The sequence below is a fragment of the Tachypleus tridentatus genome, chromosome 1, assembly GCF_004210375.1.
Source record: "Tachypleus tridentatus isolate NWPU-2018 chromosome 1, ASM421037v1, whole genome shotgun sequence".
Classification (NCBI taxonomy): Eukaryota; Metazoa; Arthropoda; class Merostomata; order Xiphosura; family Limulidae; genus Tachypleus; species Tachypleus tridentatus.
The window spans coordinates 163524871-163547712 of record NC_134825.1 but is presented as its reverse complement, the minus strand read 5'-3'; the positions used below and the strand labels follow the sequence as shown (position 1 = coordinate 163547712).

The following is a 22842-nucleotide window of genomic DNA, read 5'->3' as shown; positions in this document are numbered from 1 at the left end:
TTACAGTACTGATGAATGTTGCATGGGAAAGATTGAGAAGGAATCTGACAAATGCAAGCATTTGTGTTGTCTGCAAGGTAGTAAGTAACTTTATTAGATGTTTCACCCATTTATTTTTTGGTAAGAAATAGTCAAATTTAATATAAGCTCTATCTACTCAAATATAATATACATAAAAGAAAGATTTCATTGGTACACCAGTTTTTATGACCTATTTTCTTTTTTCATTTAACAATGTAATTTTCTGTGTGCCTATTATAAAGATAATATTTCATTCCACAGAGATGCATAACAGATATTTAAAATAAATATACATTACAATTATATTTTGACATGTTTTTTTATAGACAAAAAAAAGGAAAGTTCACAAAAATAAACAGTTTTTAAATCAAGTTCAACCTCTGGAAACAATCAGTACATTGTTTATGAAAAATACAGAAAAATGTTTCATTCTTAGTTTCTACAAATCCACAGAAGATTTAACTATTAAAATATTGTCGAATTTGAACTATATTTACTGTTATAATTCCACAAATCATCTTGAGATGTGATAGCTTAGCTGTAAACCAACTACTGTATTAAAAATTTTCATTCAAAGATTAGACATTTATATAAGGCTAATACAATCTAAAGTACATAAAATTGATATTATGCTCTATGACTCCTGTTGATAACAATAATATTAATTTAGCATATAGCAAAATAAAAATTACATGTATACAAGTTATTGTTTAATGTTTCTGTTTAAGAAGCCTATAATTATTATGGGTTTTAATATTGTTTGTACATTTTCAATAGAAAGTATATTAACCTCTTTGCTAATGTTCCAGTAATCATGAAATAAATGATGCCACAAAGACCTGAACTTTCTGAACAATAATTAGTATGTACATGTATGTGCATTTGTTTTGTACCTTTCAAGCATAATTTTTAAGTTAATAAATATATATCAATACTACTCTCTCATCTATCCAAGCAATGTCTAGCACCTTTCTCACTATCTACAAATATTCTGCTGAAACTAAACCATATTAGTTATTACAACAAGCTATTACCACAAAACATCATACCAACATCTTGATACCAAATGTTGCTCAACAGCTTGGAAAGTAAGGATTTCAGTCCCCTCCCAGGTCTTGATATTTATACCAAATAGTTGTTACTTGTAAAATAATCAAGTGCCTATCATTTTGATTATGAAACAGCTCAGATAGGAACATCACTTCCTTCCAATCACTGATTTTGTTTTTTTTAAACCAATTGACCAGTATAAATGCTGGTGAAGTAGTTAACCCCCAGTCACAGTGATTAGAAAGCCACTGTTAGCATCTTGGATTAACTGCTTCTCCACTGACAATTTCCCCATCTGACTGCCCTCAAACATTCAGATACGTGATGCCAGTGTATTCCTCTTTATTAGTTAAAATATTATTATATGAAACAGTACTTTTATCATTAGAATCAACCTGTTCATCCATCTTTGAGTCTTGGAGTAACTAGTATTCCAGAGGTTCATCAATAATGTGGTGTTTAGCTTCTACAAACTAAAGTTAAGGTATAAACTTGTAAAGAGCCTTATTCTTCCAACAGTCAAAAACTCCTTTTTTGTTTATGTAACTAAACTGTATGTGGCATCTGCACATACTTATGTCTTGTATTGTAATTTTTACTGACTCCAAACCTAGTTTGTATTAAGCACAGGATAAATACATATGTATGTTGTGCTATGTACATATTGGTACAGCTGAAAGAAACAGCCAAACACTTAAATAAAAACCCTTTGAGAAATAAAATGTTATTTTAATTCCATGTGGTTCAAGCTGCACTTTTGGACCACTTGTCTGAAAAAAAAAAAAGTGACTCAGGTGGTTCTAGTTATGTTAAAAAAGGTGGGATGAGCTCCTCAACCAATGTACCTAAATACTGCCCTGCGTTGGAACATCATAGAATTCAAAGAAGAGCAGAGTAACACATCTGAGACAGTGAGAGTAATAATAGTGAGAAATGTTATACAGATAAGATTAGAGGAGAGCAATGATGCACCTGGAAACTGACTCAATGGATGACAAACATGTCAAATCACAAAAGCAGGGTAAAGACTGAACCATACAGATCAATTCCTGGAACTGTTCCTAACTCTAACAATCTTGGATAAGACTGCAGAGGGAGCTAATACAGACTCTGAATATAGTAGCCCAAACATGAATAGGACAACAGTGAAAGAGGAGAAAACAAATCATGAAAATATAAAGAAACAACAAGGGCAACTGGTTTTGACAGAAAACAAACAGCTGTGATTGAACAAAACCACTGTATAAATTAAGTCAACATACCCAACCAAATCAAAATATACACCCACAGCTCAAAAAGACAAATTCATGAATTAATAAGACATTTTTCAACTTGTTGAATTGGCTGAAGTGACCACATGGGCACTGTGAAAAACATATCTGACAGTAGTGAGAAACACATCACTACTCAGAATTTTTGATAATGTTGAGTTAAGAGAGGAAATACAGTGATACATACAGGAAGTAATGGCATATTTTCAAAAAATTATCTGGCAGCTTGAAGGTTGCAAAAAGTGTGAATTCTGCATCTGGCTGGCTGACAAAAAACAGAAGTTCAACTAGCAAAGAGCAACACATATTAATACTGTTCAAGTTGCCAAAAACAAACAATGTCAGTGGTTTAGAGCACATCAAATAAAGCAGAAATATTGCCAAAGAAGATTTACTAATCAAATGTATTTTGTGACAAAATTACAAATGGACCATAAAAAAGAAAAGTAATATAAAATTAAAGCCATTATTATCTAAACATTCTGTAAGAGTGTCAAGTCATGACCTTTTTCACTTGCAATTCATAAATATGAAACTCCATGCTTTGTACATAAAAAACTGATTATGGCAAGAAAAAAAACAGTGAAATTGTTAAAAAAATCCAGAAGTCCCAAAATTCCCATGATCTCTGGAGACACGTATCCAGAACCTATCATGAAAAAAAGTTAATTTTACAATGTAATCGATTTAATTCACTTCACTGAGTCATCAACAGATTGCATAAGAACCAGTTTTGTAACAATTACAGCCAAACAGTCACTAAGTTTGAGTTTTTGATCTTTAACCTATTGTTATAACATGTTTTTAGAAGTACAACTGATTTGCCTATTTGCTGATGCACACAATCATGAAAATCATCTTGTGTAGAATGCATTCAATCAACTTATTCTTATGAATACTGCAATATATATTTGCACCGTTCAGAGTGACACACATGTCAGGTCTACAGAAAGTTGTACTTCTTTTATGAACATCCCGAGATTTGGAGAACAACTGGCTTACTGTTTATTAATTGCAAAGTGTGCCAGCAAAGAATTTGTCCAAATCAATTCAGTCAGGGTTAACAGGCTTATCAGGCACATGCTTGAGAATGTATATTGTCTGTCCAACAATCAAAACAACTTTGCTAACAACTAGACATTGAAGATCTATGATTCACATGAAACTCTTCAGATGTGCCAAGATATAATACCTCTAACTCAGAAAACCACCAGTAGTTTTAACTTATGAATGGTTGCTTTGTTTTTGTTGGATTTCACATAAAACTACTTCAGAGCAATAACCATTAGCCACCACAACATTTAACTGTAAGAATACAGGGAAGGTAACTAGCTAACACCATCTACTGCCAACTCCTAGTGTTCTCCATGCTAATGAATAGTTCATTAATCATCACATTATACTGCCCCTGAGCTGAAATGGTGAGCATGTTTAGCAATGGGCTAATGACCAGTGCACATCAATTTTGGGCAAAGAATAGGGAATGTCCATGGCAATTTTATCCATAGAGGAAACCATTGCTATCCAAAAAAACAAAACAACAACAACTCCGTAAATAATTCAAACACTTTTTGGTACCATCCAGTCCTTGCTTTATGCAAAGCCTGAAGAGTTTTCTGATTTAGAGCTCTAGGAACTACTATTTAATCATGATGATACATATTCTTACCTCTGGATCTAATTAATCTTGATAATACATGTTCTGACCCTGGATCTAATTAATCTTAATGGCACATGTTCTGACCTCTGAATTTAATCAATCATGATGATACATGTTCTGACCTCTGGATCTGCTTAATCTTGATGATACATGTTCTGACCTCTGGATCTGCTTAATCTTGATGATACATGTTCTGACCTCTGGATCTGCTCAATCTTGAGGATACATGTTCTGACCTCTGGATCTAATTAATCTTGATGATACATGTTCTGACCTTTGGATCTGCTTAATCATGATGATACATATTCTTACCTCTGGATCTAATTAATCTTGATGATACATGTTCTGACCTCTGGATCTAATTAATCTTGATGATACATGTTCTGACCTTTGGATCTGCTTAATCATGATGATACATATTCTGACCTCTGGATCTGGTTAATCTTGATGATACACATTCTGACCTCTGAATCTAATTAATCTTGATGATACATGTTCTGATCTCTGGATCTACTTAATCTTGATAATACATGTTCTGAATCTAATTAATATTAAAGATGCATGTTCTGACCTCTGAATCTAAATAATCTTGATAATACATGTTCTAACCTCTGGATCTAATTAATATTAAAGATGCATGTTCTGACCTCTGAATCTAAATAATCTTGATAATACATGTTCTAACCTCTGGATCTAATTAATATTAAAGATGCATGTTCTGACCTCTGAATCTAATTAATCTTGATGATAAATGTTCTGATCTCTAGATCTACTTAATCTTGATGATACACGTTCTGACCTCTGGATCTACTTAATCATGATGATACATGTTCTGACCTCTGAATCTAATTAATCTTGATGATACATGTTCTGACCTCTGGATCTACTTAATCATGATGATAAATGTTCTGACCTCTGGATCTACCTATTTTGACATCCCTCCATGACTCACTGGTGTACCAGAACACATTTAATAATGTGAGCTGGGATTCATTCTGGTTAAAAAAAAAGTACAGAAATGCCATGCCAACACATCTCATCCTACTACACTTCTGCTTATAATGCTAAAAACCAGAGTTCAATACCCTTACTAAGTATAGCCCAATTAACTCATTGAGAAACGTTGTACTTCAAAATAAACAGATCTTGTTTTGACAACCCCAATGACTCAGATGTAAGTCTGCAAGCTTATGAGATAAAAAATCAGGTTATGATAATCAAGGTGGCATAATAATCAGGTGGCACAGATAATCAAGGGGGGTAACAGCACACAGAACCCATTGTGTGACTCTGTGCTTCACAATAAACAAATTTTATTTTGACAATCCTTGATTGTTCAACAGTAACTCTGAAGGCTTACAACACTAAAAAAGCTAGTTTTGACACCTGTGGAGGGCACTATGCAGGTAACTCATTGTAAGGCTTTGGGCTTAACAACAATACAATCTTGTTTCAACAACCACTGGGTTCACATATTCTGACATCAAATAACTGTACCACTCTGTCACCAAATAGCCTGTAGACATTAAATTTAGAATCCATTACTTTGATATCAGATAAATGGCAACCTAAATCACTTTACTCACAAAAACTCAAAAAGCCTGAAATGGAAAAAAAATATATACAATATTTTATAATCACTTGTTAATTTGTGAATTTGTAAACTTTGTATCAGTTCTGAATTACAAAGAAATGCAATAAATACATAACAGTAACTAAGAGGTAACATGGTTGATCTTATATGGCTTCGGTATACAGTTTATGTATGGTATGTTTTATCGAGAAAATTAAAAGACCCAAACCTCTTAGCCAATCATAGACGTTCCAGGAACTGCCACTCTTTGTAAAGTGTGTATTTTCTTATAGCAAAGCCACATCAGGCTATCTGCTGAGCTTGCCGAGAGGAATCAAACCCCTGATTTTAGCGTTGTAAATCCGTAGACATACCACTGTACTAGCAGGGAGCACTCTTTGTAAAGTCAGGAGAATGTAGTAACTGAACAATCAAACCTTAATAAGTGATAATAATAACAAATAGTTCTGATACTCTCACAAAGTTACAAAATACACACTTATGATGCCACAAGTCAGAGTTTCGAAATACTTACAAGCCGTAAAAATCTGTCTTCATTGAAATCAACATACCTCAGACTCCAGTAATTCAACATAGCAATGTTCAAAAAGGATTGTAAATTTTCTAAATACTGACATGGAATAAAGCTTTCATAGTTTATACATGTCGTAACAAACCTGTTTTCAATGAAGCCAATATACATAACAAGAATCCTGCAGTTTAGCATAGCAACATGCAGCTGTACATATTCTGACTATCTACGGTTGCTTGGGCTATTTATATTACAAACCTTGATGATTGCTACTAAGAAGATACGTTAGAACTCATTCTGAAAATAAAGCGCGTTTGTACTGCACATGTGATATGTGATTCAATAATACAGCTTTATTTCATAAACTCTGTTATGTCATAAATGAATCGCATCATAAAAGTCATAATATGAAAAGTGACATCTTACTCCCTATTCATGTAAAATACTTTCATTCTTATCATTAAGAATAACTGCTTAAAGTTACGTGGAAAGAGATTGTTTTGAATTTTGCACAAAGCTACACGAGAGCTATCTGCACTAGTCATCCCTAATTTAGCAGTGTAAGACAAGAGGGCAAGCAAGTAGTCATAACTAAGAGTCAACTCTTGAGATACTCTTTTACTGACTATGTGCATGAAAATAAGTATAAGAACCAGTATTGAAAAGAGAAAGATTGTGATCAGAGAGCATACGCTCTACGGAGTGACCCCTCCCTTCAATATCAGTACTTCCCCAGAGATATTATGTCCATTAAAGTCCCAAAGGATTAAAAATGGAGACGATAACTGTTCAATAAGAGTGTCAAGGTCTGAATGATCACAGGTAGCTCCAGACAACAGGTAGAGAGAATAAACAATAATGGTACAACCCAAGGAAACACGGATGACTACGGCCTCCAAGGGTGTGTCAAGGGCAAAGACAGCGTGGGCACATGCTGATCAACCAACAGTGCCATCCCTCCATGCAATCATCCATCACACAGCCTGTCATTTCTGTACAAAGAAAAATTGCTGAAAGGTGATTGTATCGGAAGGTTTCAGAAATGTTTCCTTTAGGGAAAAGACATACAGGATGGTAGAAAACAATCAGCGCTTTGATGTCATCCAGATTGGAACATAAATCTCGACAGTTCAATTATATCAAGGTGGCCATTTGTATTTATGTGTAGGTGAATTGGGTGGAGAACCCTTCTGTTTACGACCACGTCTTTTTTTCTTTATTTTCTTTATTCGAGGGAGATCTATCGACCTCCATGGATTATGCCCTGAGTCGATTGGGCAGGTCTTTGTTGTTGAAGAGGATTCCAGTGACTTAGGACGTGAACGATTGATCGTTTTGCATCTTGGGATGAGAGAAGAAGATGCACCTGAGAAAATGCCTCTTCCCAGAACTGAAGGAAGTGGATCTTGAGGTTTGCTGGAATGTATGTTAGGGACAGAGATGGATGTTGAAGTTGATTCATCAACTTTTTTAACCATGGAGATCAAAAAACTTTTCATTTGGATTGAGAACAATTCTTTCGGAGGCACAGAGAGATCCGTCTGCACTCCCACAGTAGCTGTGGAACAAGCAGCAGCACGTCTGAGATGAAGTGGTGGACAGCAACTTTCGAGCCTCAGGGTGAGTAATGTTTTGAATCATTTTCAAACGTTACACCTCTCTTTCTTCCAACTACTCAAGGCAAGAACAGAAGTATGATAGGTGAGAGCCATTGCAATTAAAGCAATGAGGGTCCATTTCACACTCATGGACATCGTGGTCCTTGCCACCGCAATGAGCACATGTCAAGGAACCACAACATGATGTCTTCCAGTGACCGAACCACTGACAATGAAACGTCTGAGAAAGTTTGGAATATATGGCTGTACTTTGCAATTAAGATAACCTGCCTTGATGGTGCTAGGTGGACGTGGTGATGTAAATGTTAAAATGAAGACACTTGTCGGCATCATAATCCCATCTTTGTGAGTGGAGATACGCCTCACTGCAGAAACTCCTTGGGTGGAGAAACCAGAAAGAATCTTCAACTTAAAGATGTTCTTCAAAATCTCTGTCAACAATAACTCCTCATGAAAATTTCAAGGTAGCATGGAGCATAACCTTAATAGGTATATCCCCAATCACTTTTAAATGTAAGAGGAGTTCACTGTGTTTAGAGGTGGATGTTTCCATCAACATGTCACCAGAGTGAAGCTTTTAATTGGCTTTGGAGAGCCAGAAAGTCCCTCTAGTCCAGTAGTTCCAAACCTTTTTTATGCCCCGCACCCCTAAAAAAGTTTAATATGTTCTCGCACTCCTCACTTATTTATTTAAGAATAAAGATGAAGGAGGCCAAAACAAATTTTTATAATTAGTTTTTAATAATATGTAAACAAAAACGAAAAATTTGGAAAAGAAAAAATATTACAACAAACCCTACATGACCTACAAAAAAAAATATATTATCTCGCACCCCCTGGAACACTTTCTCGCACCCCTGGTTGAGAACCACTTCCCTAATCCATTATGAATGAAATGGGGAGACATTTGCCCTAATGGTTTGTCTGAAAGAAAATGTAGTATAAGAAAATGAGGTACAGGTGTTACAGATGTTGAAGATTGCTGTTCAGAATCTTCAAGACGTGGTCGTTTACCTATGGACTATTTTTTCACTATTTTATTTACGTTTTTATTTGGAGGATTCACAATAAAAAATTTTTTTCGGTGCTCACTAACACCGCTTACCATGGAGCCCAACGAAAGGACGCACTAAAATACCAAACAAGGACACACCAGGAACGCCAGGGTTTCAGTGAGCACTACACCCAAACACCAGCATCAGAAACAATGTCCACAAAACCTGCTGAGAACATCCAACACTGGTACTTGGTTGACCCTAGCCCAAGTGAACCAGCCGATTGATCCTAGTGGGGCAACCCCAAGGCCGTCCCGTATACATGAATTCAAGGCCAAAGTGGTGATTTATGGTTGGACCCCTCAACCACCAGGATCCTCTCCTCCCCTTCACGGTCAACACGCAAGGCAAACACGTGGGTGGATGTTTAGATCCCAGAGGAGGTAAAGTGAACCTTCCTGGGAGGTCCCCTCACCACGTACAGGAATCCACACCGAGGGGCACATGACTCGTGTCTAATGTATGGTGTGATAATATCGCGCATGAGGGATACCTGCGCAAGCAGGCCTTACTTTTGAAGTAATAGACTATAGGGAAAGCAGCTAAATATCGTTACCCATCGCCAACTCTTTGGCTACACTTTAGCAACGAAAAATATGATTTTCTGCCAACTTATAAGATTCACATGACTGATAGGATGAACATCTTCGGTGACGAGTTTCAATCCTATAATCATTAGTTTGCGAGTCAAACGTCCAAATCACGAGGCCATGAACATAAAGCCCTAAAATAACACAAATATAATCATAACGCTAAGGTGAATAACACACTTAGTCTATAAATTTTGTTTCTTTGTTTAGAATTAAGCACAAAGCTGCACAATGGGCTATCTACGCTCTGCCTACCATAGGTATCGAAACCTGGTTTGTCTCTAAATATACAACATATTTTCACCTCCACGTGGTTAAAATATTTAATGATATTATTATTTATTTTTTAATTTCGCGCAAAGCTACTCGAGTGTTCTCTGCACTAGTCGTCCATAATTTAGCAGTGTAAGACTAGAGGGAAGGCAACTAGTTATCACCACCCACCTCCCCCCAAATCTTGAGCTACTCTTTTACCAACGAATAGTGGGATTGACCATCACTTTATAACTCCCCCACGGCCGAAAGGGCGAGAATGTTTGGTGTGACATGGGATCCGAACCCTTTAATGATATAAAGTGAAAATTTAAAATAAAAAGACATCAAAATTTTCATAACTTACGCAAAATATGTTTTAAAATGAACATATAAAAATTACGATATTATGTACAGCTTTAGGTACACCTCACAAGTAAATGCCACACTGAAAAATAAAAGTGGAAAAAATCATGTCCTATTATTTAACTAAAAATAGCTGAATATAAAATATCTGTATATATTCTGTACAGACCGTGCTACATTTGTTTAAACACATTTGCTTACATCGCCAACGTTCCACTTTTTTTTTTTAAATTGAATCGTACGAAACAGCAAAAACTAATATAGTTGATAAATATGAATAAGCTACCTCTCTCGGGATTCGTACAAGTCAAACACGATGTCTCTTATGTTTTGCGTATACTAACATTTTTGTAAGCGTCTCCATTGACTGTTAAATCCACAGTTACTACATCACTTCGAGAAACACCGACAACATAGATTTGTAAGTCGAATACGGACGCATAAATGTCAGGCACATAAGGGAAGTGTAGAGACCCAATATTTTCTGTAGAATGTTTGCATATAAAACTATATAACAAAAATAATTATTGAGATATGTCTGACCGAAACCGCAAGTCCAGTATATATAGTCTGTGCGAAACTGTTGCTGTTATATATAAACATAGTTCATTATTTTCCCACTATGAGGTTACTGCAATCAGGTTCGTGTGTTACCGCATGCGATCTCGAAACATCTCACACCGACATACACGAACATTCAATAAAAGACGGGGAAGTCAGTATGGGACAGTCCTACTGATATTTGAATCCGGATTCAATTCGGATCTGGATCCTGAATAACTTTGAAGTAATTTTATAACGGGGAGATACGGCATTTTCGCAGTTTTCGGTTATTAACTTAGAAATGCGTATTAAATTTCATGGGCACATGAACGTTGAGACTTCTTATCACACAACAAAAAAGCACAAGCTAAATCGTTGGATCGTTCTGGATCTGAGAAAGATTTTCCGAGTTTTCGAAGATGAGATTTTAAGTTATACAATATAAATGCATCCAGTCTCTCAAAGAAACGGTGGGACCAGAATGTGCAGTCTTTCAGTTTCCTCTTGTTGCTTTTGAATTTCGTGCAGAGCTACTAATGGGTTATCTTCGCCAACTGTCCCTGACAGACCAAAGGAAAGACAGCTGGTTAACACCGCTCACCACCAACTCTTGAACTTCCCTTTACCAACGAATAATGGGATTTACCATCACGTTATAAAGCCCCTAAGGAGTGGAAGGTCGAGCATGTTTAAAAACAGGATTCTTCGCTGCTATAGAAATTATATTTTGAGGTTCATCTCTCTGAATAACGACTCTCAGTATGATACGTGTTGGTATCTCATCAACTTATTTCATTCCCTAATTGTTTAATTCTCCAGAGCAATGCCTTGTCCTCACGAGGCTAATTATCCACTGACCAGAAAGTACGATGTAGTTTTAGTAGTAAATATCAACGAACTAATTTTTTTGTACACCAAACACGCGTTATTTTAAAATACTATAGTTACTCCCAGAATCGAAACGGTATTTAAAAAATAATAATAATGTAATTAACAAAACTAAGAGTCAGCTAGCCTGGTAACAGCTTCTGCAGCCATCAGCATTATCAGATATTATTATGTTCACACATATGTATGTATATACAATGACATAGCATGCAGCTAGCGAACTTGTAACACACTTTATGCTCACTTTATTAAGAAGCGGTTTCGCAGTATTCCAGACTGCGCTTCAGCTAAATAAAAATAACAACCAATAGTTTGAGTATCTAGAATATCATTTGACACTTTACCGCATTAAAAAAAATGCAGTTCCTACTTAAAGTTGTGTGCCAAAATATATATGTATTTGTTCCAAAAGTTTATCCAGTATTTTAAACCAAGAAAAACAGGCACATCTTTCAGCAACTATTCTGAACCGATGAGACTATACAAAAGCAACCACTGTCAGACACAAAGATAAAATACGAGAAAGAGTGAAAATTAGTAGAAACGAAAAGTAACATATAATATTTAACTAAGAAATTATGCTTATTTCCGGCGATATCAAATTTGAATATAAATTATAGTACAACAGCTGACTTACGGTAAAATCACCAAAGGATTTCAAACTTAAATTTTATTTTAAAAAATATATAAACATTCAACGCCATTTTGCTCTCCATGACTGAGACAAAGAAAGATGAAAACACTTGGTAATTGTGACATTATGTGAGCTTGAAGAAATGGTCACAATGGGAATATGCTAATCAAAAAGGGTGATGTGGTTCGAGCCTGGGTCCTTCTCAAGAGCATGTTTACACTTCCGTAAGCGAAAGTACGTTACTTTCACACAAGTTTTCAGACTTGTATCTGCTGTGTATGAGAGTTTTTGGGGCTTTATCAGACAGTTGCCAACTGGAATATTTTTTTTTTTTATATATATTCAACGGTACGACGGCTACCGTTTGAATAAACACAAAGGACGTATTGTTAGTTCCACATCGTAGACTTCAAAATGTGTCGTTTCGTTTTTGATTTTATGTAAATATAATAGAATTGTCTGTTGTATGCCCACGTAACTACTTCGCAGGGTATAGAAGAATTTTTACCAAAATTGGTACGGAAGTTCATTAGGTTTATGAGGGGATACACACAAATTTTCAGTTTTGAATTCGGCGTTTTGCAGTTTTTATGGCTGATTTTACATTTTTTACCACTATGTCACGCCTTGGATATGGATGTTCACCAAATTGGTACGAAGGTTCATTGGGTTTATGGGGAATGCATACATATTTTCGGGTTTTTATGGGTTTGGCTTTGCGCGAAATTAAAACAAACAAACAAACGTTTAGTTTTTCGTTATAAAATTCACACAAACACGGAATCTTTGGTAAATAATTGTGCACGGTGAAAATATTCATAACTGATATCACCATGGTAACGAAGGCATCCACTTTCAACACGTAAAATTTCTTATTTATTAGCTATGTTAATTTACGTTAATTTCACTGTAAGAGGGCCAGGAAGTTATATTTACATAAATAACTCCTTACTGGCATGGTACAAGTTCTCACCAGCCATTTCTTGCACAGCGTATATGGACACTTGTCTTTGGCTGTTCTGTTAATTAAAGTTTCTGTCGTCATTTCATAAAACATATTTTCTTTTAGGAAAACAGGAATAAGAAATTCACAATGATAACATCAACCTACCCGACGTTTGTCTCTTGTTGAGAATAGCTTGGAGACTGGGAAAAGCGAGTTTATTTTTAATTCAACGTTTTCTCTCACATTCGTGCTGATGTTGTGTAAGACCGTTTGGCAAGATGACAATTGTACAACGACTACGTTGGTAAGCTCTTAAGTTCAGCGAGCTCGTACACTCTCGTGAGCAGTTCTCATACACTCCTGCGTTCAGGTATAGCCTCATTATCATCAATATATAATGTCTTAGCACGAATATATTATTTCGTAAAACAAAATAAAAAAAAAAGAGTTGTTCCATCTCGTGAAGTCAAAAAATGTACTTCCATATTATGCTTACGTCTAATTAATATGAAATTTAAGGCGTTTTTAATTTTAAACAAAAATTGAAAGCAAAAAAAAAGGTTTTGAATTAATAAAAATTTAAAATATGTACACATTCAAACTTCGACATACAGCTGAACAGTTATGGCTGCGTTTACAGATTGTTTGTTTATATACATGAACTATAAAGATCTGTATCCCTTACTTAATGCGTGAATATTTGCTCCGATACAGACTTTCAACTTGAAAACTTTTTTCCACTTGGTTTTCGTCTGTATAATTATGTTATTTCGGGCAACACTTTTTAATTTTTCTCTGATGTTATTTTTTGGCGTTTGTTTTAATTAATTATTTTTCTTCATTTTGTAATCCAATATGGGCGTCAATTACTTTCAACGACTTTAATACAACGGATAAAACTGGAAACATGAAACAGTTTTACACTATAATTAGCAGGATCGTGTAGACGTTTACACGAAAGTCTTGAATCGCAAGGTGAAAAACAGGCAAACGTAAAACAATAGGGTTGTACGAGATAACAACCAATAATGTTATTTGTCGCATGTCCGCAAACTTGCACGTTGGGTTTTCTAATTTTAATCAAGTATCAGATGGTAACTGGCTATAAACAAAACTCAAACCTGTAACATTTTTATTTGGCTCAACGGTACGATTTTTTATTAAAATTCCTTCTTCTGCATACAGCACATCCGTAAAACGTCACGATAACAGACCGAACAGTGAAAACAAGTACTTTAAAGAATAATTTGTCAGGTGGGTTAAGGCGTTCAACTCGTAATCCGAGGGTCGCGGGTTTGAATCCCGGTGGCGCCAAATATGCTCGCCCTTTCGCCATTCGTTGGTAAAAGAGTAGCCCAAGAATTGGCGGTGGGTGGTGATGACTAGCTGCCTTCCCTCTAGTCTTACACTATTAAATTAGGGACGGCAAGCGCAGATGGCCCTTGAGTAGCTTTGCGCGAAATTAAAAAAAACAACAAAGAATAATTAATATCTAAGGACCGATATATTCAGTTTCATATATATATAGTTATTTTTTATTTATTAGTTGGGTGTTCTACGTTAGCTGCCCTTAATTTTCAAGCAATAGACAAGAGGGGAGACAGCTAATCAGTGTCATCAACCACCAACTCTTGCGCTCCTGTTTACTAACGAAGAACAGGATTGACCCTCACATTATAATGCTCACATGGCTGAAAGAATGAGCATGTTCGGATACGGAACTGAGACTCATGAAAACGGCTTTATAGTAATTTGAAACAATCGTGAACAAACAACAAGACTTTATGACAGAAATATGAACATTGATAAAATATCTGTTTGTTCATTTTTGAATTTCGCGCAAAGCTACTCATGGTTATCTGTGCTAGCCCTCCCTAATTTAGCAGTGTAAGACTAGAGGGAAGGCAACTAGACATCTACCCACCGCCAATACTTGGGCTACTCTTTTACCAACGAATAGTGGGATTGACTGTCACATTATAACGTCCACACGAGCATGTTTGGTGTGACGGTGATTCGAACCCACGACCTTCAAAATATCTCTGATCGTAGTAAATAAAAGCCCATGTTCACCAGAAACTGACGAATGTTCATTAATGATCGTATATATTAATTCAAATACAAAATGAGTTCGTTATGTATTTATTCCTCTATGTTTATACTTAAACCTGACAGAGTTAGAAATATACAAACGTGCGAGTATAGAAACTAAAATGTACTCAACACAACACCCATGCGACTGAATATAAACATTTACAGATGTTTCTTTCACAGTCTGCTCTTGCAGGTTAATTACATTTGTGATGTATGGCACCCAAAAACTATTCAATCTGTATAGAGACTATTTCGCTGAAGCAACTAGAATAACGTGTTTAGAATGCGAATCCTATGTGCAATTCTCAGGAGTTTATGACATTGTAAAAAACAACAATGCTATGTCCATTTCCGCCATAGGCTTTGACCTCAATACATACGTCACTGATTTCCTCTCATGGCATGTGCTTCCTGCGTATCACCCAGAAATCGTTCTCAGTGAAAGGGACACTCATTTTAGTACAGACCGACTTAAATTATTTTACATTATCATCTGAAGAAGAGTATACATGCATCACAGGCAATGCCCTAGATAGTCCTCTAAACACACACACATACACCTTTAGGGTTAACACTGTTTGGACGTGCATGGTTGCAGTCAAACATGACTTGCAAAAACAAAAAAGAAAAATTTAACAGAGCCCTGACAAATCCTATATGGTCCCTAATAAACTCTTATAAATTATTTCTATTTAAACAGAACAGAAAACAAAACAAATGTTGTTGTTTTTTTTTATTTTCCCTTCATGCAACAACTTTGGACAAATAACGTTTCTAGATCTCAACTTGTTGGGCAGATTGATTTGGAGGGTGGATAGGGGTGGGGGTAAGGTACTGATGTTCTTAATAATTGAAGTGAATTAAACTTACCTGATTCAACAAATAATTACACTGAATCATCCACAAGTCCTGTTTGGACATTTTCGTTATTACTAAGTCTCACCAACGTCTAGTTACTTCTTTATCTAAAGTTAAAATTATTTTAATGTCGCTATTACTCAGCGCCTGTCCTGTGAAAGTGGGATTTCTTGGGGCACTCCCGTTTCCCTCCACAGCCAAATCTTAGGCATTGGATCTTTAGATCCCAGCCAAGACAACATCATTGCCATGCCCTGAATCGGGTCGTTTCGCGTTTATGTTCATGTTCACATTTACTTTGACATCTGCTTTTTTGAGATCTGCTCTGGCTGGCCTCTCCGGTGCTACCTTGGTCTCGCTCATCAGAATTATGACCAACCTCACTCCTTCACCTAAAAAAAAGAGTCAAAATAAAAGAAAGGCAAAAACCCCATGCAAATTTCAATAACCTTTCACGAGAGGGGACGAAGAGGAACCACAACGTTCCTGATCACCCCAGTTGGAGAGAGAATTCTCCAGATTTCTCTCTCTCTCTAAACTAAACCCCTGCCACATTAGTTTGCGTTATTACTCACCACCACAACTTACAATGTGTAATCTAGAAAATCCTTTTTCTACACTTACGAACTTTATGTGCCAATCATCTTATTGCCTTTGAAGTGCATTCAGAATCATGTAAACTCTGAAATTCATGTGGTGTCATAGCTCCAGGTAGTTTGTAACAGTGAAAAACTTAGCAGAAATTATTTTACGAATATAAACTTCCACGGATTAAAAAAAAATAACATATATACATATTTTACAATAATGGAATCATGAAACCTGTCCGTGTTCTCCACGTGCTTTTGGTAACCTACAGTTGAACTTTAAGCTCAGGTAATGTTTTTCGAAGTTTTTGGATTTTTTAATCCTTTGGGTTTACTTTACATAATACAAACATTTCTCTAACCACAAACAGATTTTGATTTTCTCAACATATTTTTTATTAGCTACTTTTCAGGTCTTTGGGAAATAAAGTTCAAAATTTACTGAGATTACAAGTTTATAAAGAAAAACAAAACGGGAACGACGTAACAAGCGTAAAACAAATAAACAAACGCAAACCTATCACTTCTAACAGTTTCTGGGTCGCAATACAGGGACACTTCTTCGGTTTAGTAACAATGTTTGAGACTTGGCAACCAGGGGCCTCTCAAAGTGGTAAAATACAGTGTTTCTTTTTTCTTTTTAAGTTCTAAGCCCTTATAATGCTTGATTTCCGCAATTCTTCTTTAAAAATTAAATGCTTCTTTCAAAATTAGCAGCAAGCGTTAATTTTCAATAGCTTCAACTGAAATTAAAAGCATTTTACGCGAGAGACATCTATTGGACATTATGTTTAGGTACTATGATCGCGTTATACTCCAAATCACACCAGTAAAATACTGGGTGTTCGGAAAGTCACTGTGCAGTTTTGAAAGCAGCGATAACAGCATTCTTTCAGTCTATTTCAAGCCAGCAACAGATAGCGGTGTTTAGAAACAAAATAAGAAGGATCCAGGCTTGTATTGATGACAATGGGGCTCACTTTCAACATTGTTTATAATTGTCATTCATATTTACCTCCTGTATTCTATATTGAAACATGTCTGTTAATAAATATATAAGTGCACAGTGACTTTCCGAACACCCTGTATTATAACTTCTGATTATCAGTACTGCAGTTAAAAATCATTTTTAAAGATATCTATGACGTCATTATTATTAACATCTGATCAGAGAAAACTGCATATGACCTAAAAGAAAATAACTCCAGTGATAAATATACGAAATTAAATATACTAATATTTAAACAAATAAATATGTAATAATTAAAATACAATGATTTATAAACTGAGTATCTTCACTGTTAGCGATATTTTCGGCCGTAATTTCAATAATACATTATCATGAAATTTGGTCAGTTTAGGACATTTAAGCTAGGGTTAAATCTAAACACTACATTAACAATGACAATAATCCTAATAAGAGTTATTTAATATGTTATATACATACACACACATATATAGCATTTTCTTTCTTTGTTTGCTTTTTGGTTTTCGCACAAAGCTACACAAGGGCTATCTAGCTACCCTTCCCTAATTTTGCAGTGTAAAACTACAGGGAAGGTAGATAGTCATAACCACACACCACCAACCCTTGGGCTACTCTTTTGCTGACGAATAGTGGGATTGACTGAGACTGACTCCCACAGCTGAGGGCAAGCATATTTGGTGTGGCAAGGATTTGAACTCGTAACCCTCAGATTATGAGTTAAGTGCTCTAACCACTTGCTCATTCCTGGCTAAGTGTCTACGGGCCCAGAATGCTTTGCATAACGAGGTTGAGCTATATATATCAGAATATACGCACATCACAACATCAAGTGTGTGTGTGTTGTTGTTGTGGTTTTTTACACGCTACATAAAATTCTGTTAACACAGTGCCTTCTATGTCCAACGCTCTCACTTCCCGCAGTCTAATACTTGTGTTATCTAGTAAACAGTTTTGTTATTGTGAAATCGCTATCAACCAGCCTATAGAAGTCGTTTGCATATTATGCACCAAATGAAGCATCCAACTTTCTTTTTTCAATCAAATCCTCTGCTCAATAGGCACGATTTATTTTAGTGGTTTTTTTTTTTTTCAAATTAATTACTTGCCCATGAGATAACCTTGGGAGTGTTAAATACCAAACCACACGATTAGCATGCACAGCAGACAACCCTTCACTCCTAAAGTTAGTAAAATTTGTCATTTAGGCTACATTTTATGTTAATATATTTTAATTTTTGTAACATGTTTTTGTAAAAACAAACAAAACGATCTATTCACATGCACGCGAAGATGTTAATCTCTCACACAGGTTCCATTCTACCATAGTATCTGTTATTTCTAACTTGAACACCATCTATGTGTGTCACATGGGATAAAGGTCAGGCAGGGGCCCAAAGCTTGAAGCACATCCACTCCTAACTTAGAACTACTGATAAGAGAGACAGAAACCAAACAGACGTCGATAATAAGACTGACTGTCATTTCTATAACGGTGGGTCACCGCTGAAAGTGCAAAATATGTTCAGCAGTATTTTGCTGGATCGAACTTTGACCTCTCGATTCAAAGCCTGGCACGTTAACCAACAGATCACACCCGAGTCATTAATGCTAGCTAATATTATATTTTTTTAAGAAATGTATATGATATATGAACATACAATGTTTCGTATGTTAAACATATAGTTTTAATAATAATTTCTGTAAAACATCTGTTAAAACTGTGTGTTCGGTACATCGTTGCAAACAAATTGATATGCATTCCCTATTTCGATATTACAATATTATAGGCATAATTTGTCATTAATTATAATCTACCTTAATGCTTGTTTGTTTTGTTTTTGAATTTCGCGCAAAGCTACTCGAGGGCTATCTGCGCTAGCCGTCCCTAATTTAGCAATGTAAGACTAGAGAAAAGGCAGCTAGTCATTACCACCCACCGCCAACTATTGGGCTACTCTTTTACCAACGAATAATGGGATTGACCGTCACACTATCCCGCCCCTTCGGCTGGAAGGGCGAGCATATTTGGTGCGACCGGGATTCGAACCCGCGACCCTCGGATAAAGAGTCGAACGCCTTAACACACTTGGCCATCCCGGGCCACCTTAATGTTAATATACATACTAATTTAACAAAATTCCAACAGTTAAAAAAAAAACAGACACAATTACCTTTTTTCTCAAGGTTCGTTGGACTTAAAAGTGTCAAGATGTAGTTAATAAAAACGAGTTACTTTCTATCAAATGCTTCTGCATGCGAAAGTTCTGTGAAAATCGGGCTTTTTCTCAGCTCATGACAGATCTCAGAAACAGGCATGGAAACCGATTTATTAATTACATTGAGTTCTGGAAGAGCAGAAAGTTCCATAGTCAATAACACTTACTTCTTATGGGAAACTGAATTACTTGGCCAGTTATACCGGGAGTCGCTAATATAGAGAGAGTCAGATATCTTGGCCAGTAACATCGAGTTCATAAAGAAAACGAAATAACTGACACAGCACTTACATAACAGGGAACTGATTGTTACAGAAATGATGACTGTTGAAGTTATTTGGTCAACGATACTGATTTCGTTCAGAGCACTCGCATCACCTGGAACAGACTGTTGTAGAAATGATGTCTGTTGAAATTACTTGGTCAGCAATACTGAGTTCTTACAGAACACTTACATCACGGGGAACTGATTGTTATAGAAATGATGTCTGTTGAAATTACTTGGTCAGTAATACCGAATTCTGATAACGGGTTCTTATAGAAAATGACATTGCCTGCTCAGTAACACCAGGTCCTCAAAGACGACGAAATAACTTGGTCAATAACACAGAGCACTTATATCATAAGTAACTGATATTCTCAGGCATTACCTATGTTGCGATTACTACAGTGGCTATCTGCGCGGTTCAACTGAGTTGTACTTGGTCTCCTTCGTGGTCTACAGAAATCGTGTCACGAAATTAATAAAATGTTTCTAACGTCGATACAGGTACGCAATAAAGACGATAAACAGGGGTGAAGTACATACACTACAATACTAATATCCTAATTCACCGGCATATAAAATCGATTTTCAGCTGTCACTCAATTATTCACGGTATTTCATGAGGTGTTTCTTCCACGTACAATGTCAACACAGCAGCTACAGTGTTTATTGAACATGCGCTCTTGTAGTGCCCACATGGTCACGTGCATCTATTCTTTTCTTGGGGAGAAAAGGATACGCGTATCTGAGAACTGTGAATCGGAAAGACCATAAAAACTGATTGGAACTGAGAAGTTATTCCTTCCTACAGAAGTAGGCTATTTGGCTTACAGTTTTATCTTCACGAGCATCTGTGGCATTCCTAGTTCGAGCAAACGACAGGCCTTGCCCAACAGTGTTATCTACCAGAAATCGGGATAGCTATTTCCCAACTAACCACAGTTGTTAAATAACTATTGCTTAGTACTGAAAATAACCTTCTTGACGCCTTATCTTGGTGATCCTCCCAAATGTTTAAAGGAGAATGTAAACTAATTGTACTTTATTATAATAACTTAGGATATTTAAAAGTTAAATAATTGAAGTAAACACAACAGTATCACCCTTCTTGATATTACTATAGTTCTTTAATATGAAAAATTATTTTAAACACAATAGTTTGTTTAAGGCACAGTTACTAAAGTCATTTACCACAGTCAATAATTTTGGACTATAAGGAGAGTAACCACATGCTACAATATCCGTCACCAAATCTTGGGCTACCCTAGTGGGATTAACTGTCGCATTACAACGCGTCCATAGATGAAAGAGCGAGCGTGTTCAGCGGTGAGTTTCGACCCTGTAAAATGCATCTTTATGAAATACGTCCTCCAGTGACTCAGTCTCTGGACTCATGATGCTAAACCATACTGGGTTTCGATACCCCTAGTGGGTGCAGCACATATTGCCCATCGTGTAGCTTTGTACTTAAAAACAAACCCACGTACTAGGTGAAGATCCATATACAAGTCGGTTTTAGTTAAGCTTTGTTTACCAACTTATAGGCGCAGATGGCCCTCGTGTAGCTTTGCGAGAAATTCAAAACAAACCAAACCAACGAATGGAAGAAAATAATACATAATGAGTTTGTTTACGATTGGCAGTCTTGATGTGTCTTTCCTAGTTAGAAAGGCAACTTTTTGTAATAAATGTTCTGTGTAACCATTACGTTTTAAAATAACCTGTATGAGAGAAATTTCCGAGGGTAAATTAAGGTACCTGCAACATAGGTTATACGTTCTGTGTAATGATCACGTTATAAGATCTCTCTTGCACATGAATGGGATAAAGAAATCCAGTTTGTTTGTTTGTTTTGAATTTTCGCGCAAAGATACATGAGGGCTATCTGCACTAGTCGTCCGTAATTTAGCAGTGTTAGACTACAGAGAAGACGGCTATTCATCACCATCCACCGACAATTCTTGGGCTATTCTTTTACCAACGAATAGTGAGATTGACCGTCACATTATAACGCCCACATGGCTGAAAGGGCTGAGATTGACCGTCACATTATAACACGGCTGAAAGGGCTAGCATGTTTGGTGGGACGGGGTTTCGAACCCGCAATCCTCAGATTACGAGTCCAGTGTCCTAAACCTCCTGGCCATGCCAGGCCCAAGACGTCTAGTAAAAATCTTTTTTTTTTTTTTTGTTTTACATATTGAAGTCCCGAATCTACTGGAGTTACGGTTAATGAGGATGTTTTTTTTTAAAAAAAAGATAAATTATTATTATTTTAACCTCCCATTTCAAGAATTACGTTCAAATAAGGTTTCAAAGAGACCGAAAGTTGAAGATTTGTACCCTGGAGACTTCAGTGATCCTGAATCAATGTGTGTTTGTGTACACACGTTTCATCTGTATTTCCTTAATGTAAATCAATATGCTGGTACAGTTGCTGTTTCCTACCCCTTATCCTACAAATTCCTACAAAGCCTCGAATTTACGCTCAAATTATTTTGGACATACAAATTGTGTAACAGCCAGGAATAAGTGTATATTACACTTTAGTTCCCGTAACATTATAGAAAAAAAAATTCCTATATTTTAAACTTAGAGTTTGCATTACATGTCTGGTTTAATTGCACTATAATTTAATTAATAATTTCCCTAGTTGCAAGACTACAGTTTCACTATCAGAATAGTGCAGAAGTTATCATTTTAAGGCATGGGATGGAAACAGTAAAATAAATAATAACCACCAATAAACTAATTATTCGGTTGGGTTTACAGTTTAAGATTTGTTACAGTTTTCTGACTTGTTTCATAGTTAATAAGGTAGCTTCAGTTTTTTC

At 36.0% G+C, this 22842-nt stretch overlaps 1 protein-coding gene across 21 annotated transcripts in view; it reads right to left on the bottom strand.

Moving 5' to 3' along the window:
* The window catches only part of LOC143229501 (microtubule-associated serine/threonine-protein kinase 2-like), a 104208-nt gene that overhangs the window by 37076 nt on the left and 44290 nt on the right, over window positions 1-22842 (bottom strand). The window contains exons 1-2 of one of the 21 annotated variants that reach the window (XM_076461992.1): window positions 19699-20773; window positions 15965-16344 (exon numbers count right to left, since the gene is read on the bottom strand). The exons of 12 other annotated variants lie outside the window; for them this stretch is intronic. The gene's annotated coding sequence lies outside the window, so the exon portion shown is untranslated. Of the gene's footprint in view, window positions 1-10275; window positions 12936-12990; window positions 13134-13165; window positions 13369-15964; window positions 16345-19698; window positions 20774-22842 lie in introns of those variants that run through there. 8 more of the 21 variants (XM_076462018.1, XM_076462029.1, XM_076462001.1 and 5 more) reach the window with 8 other exon arrangements.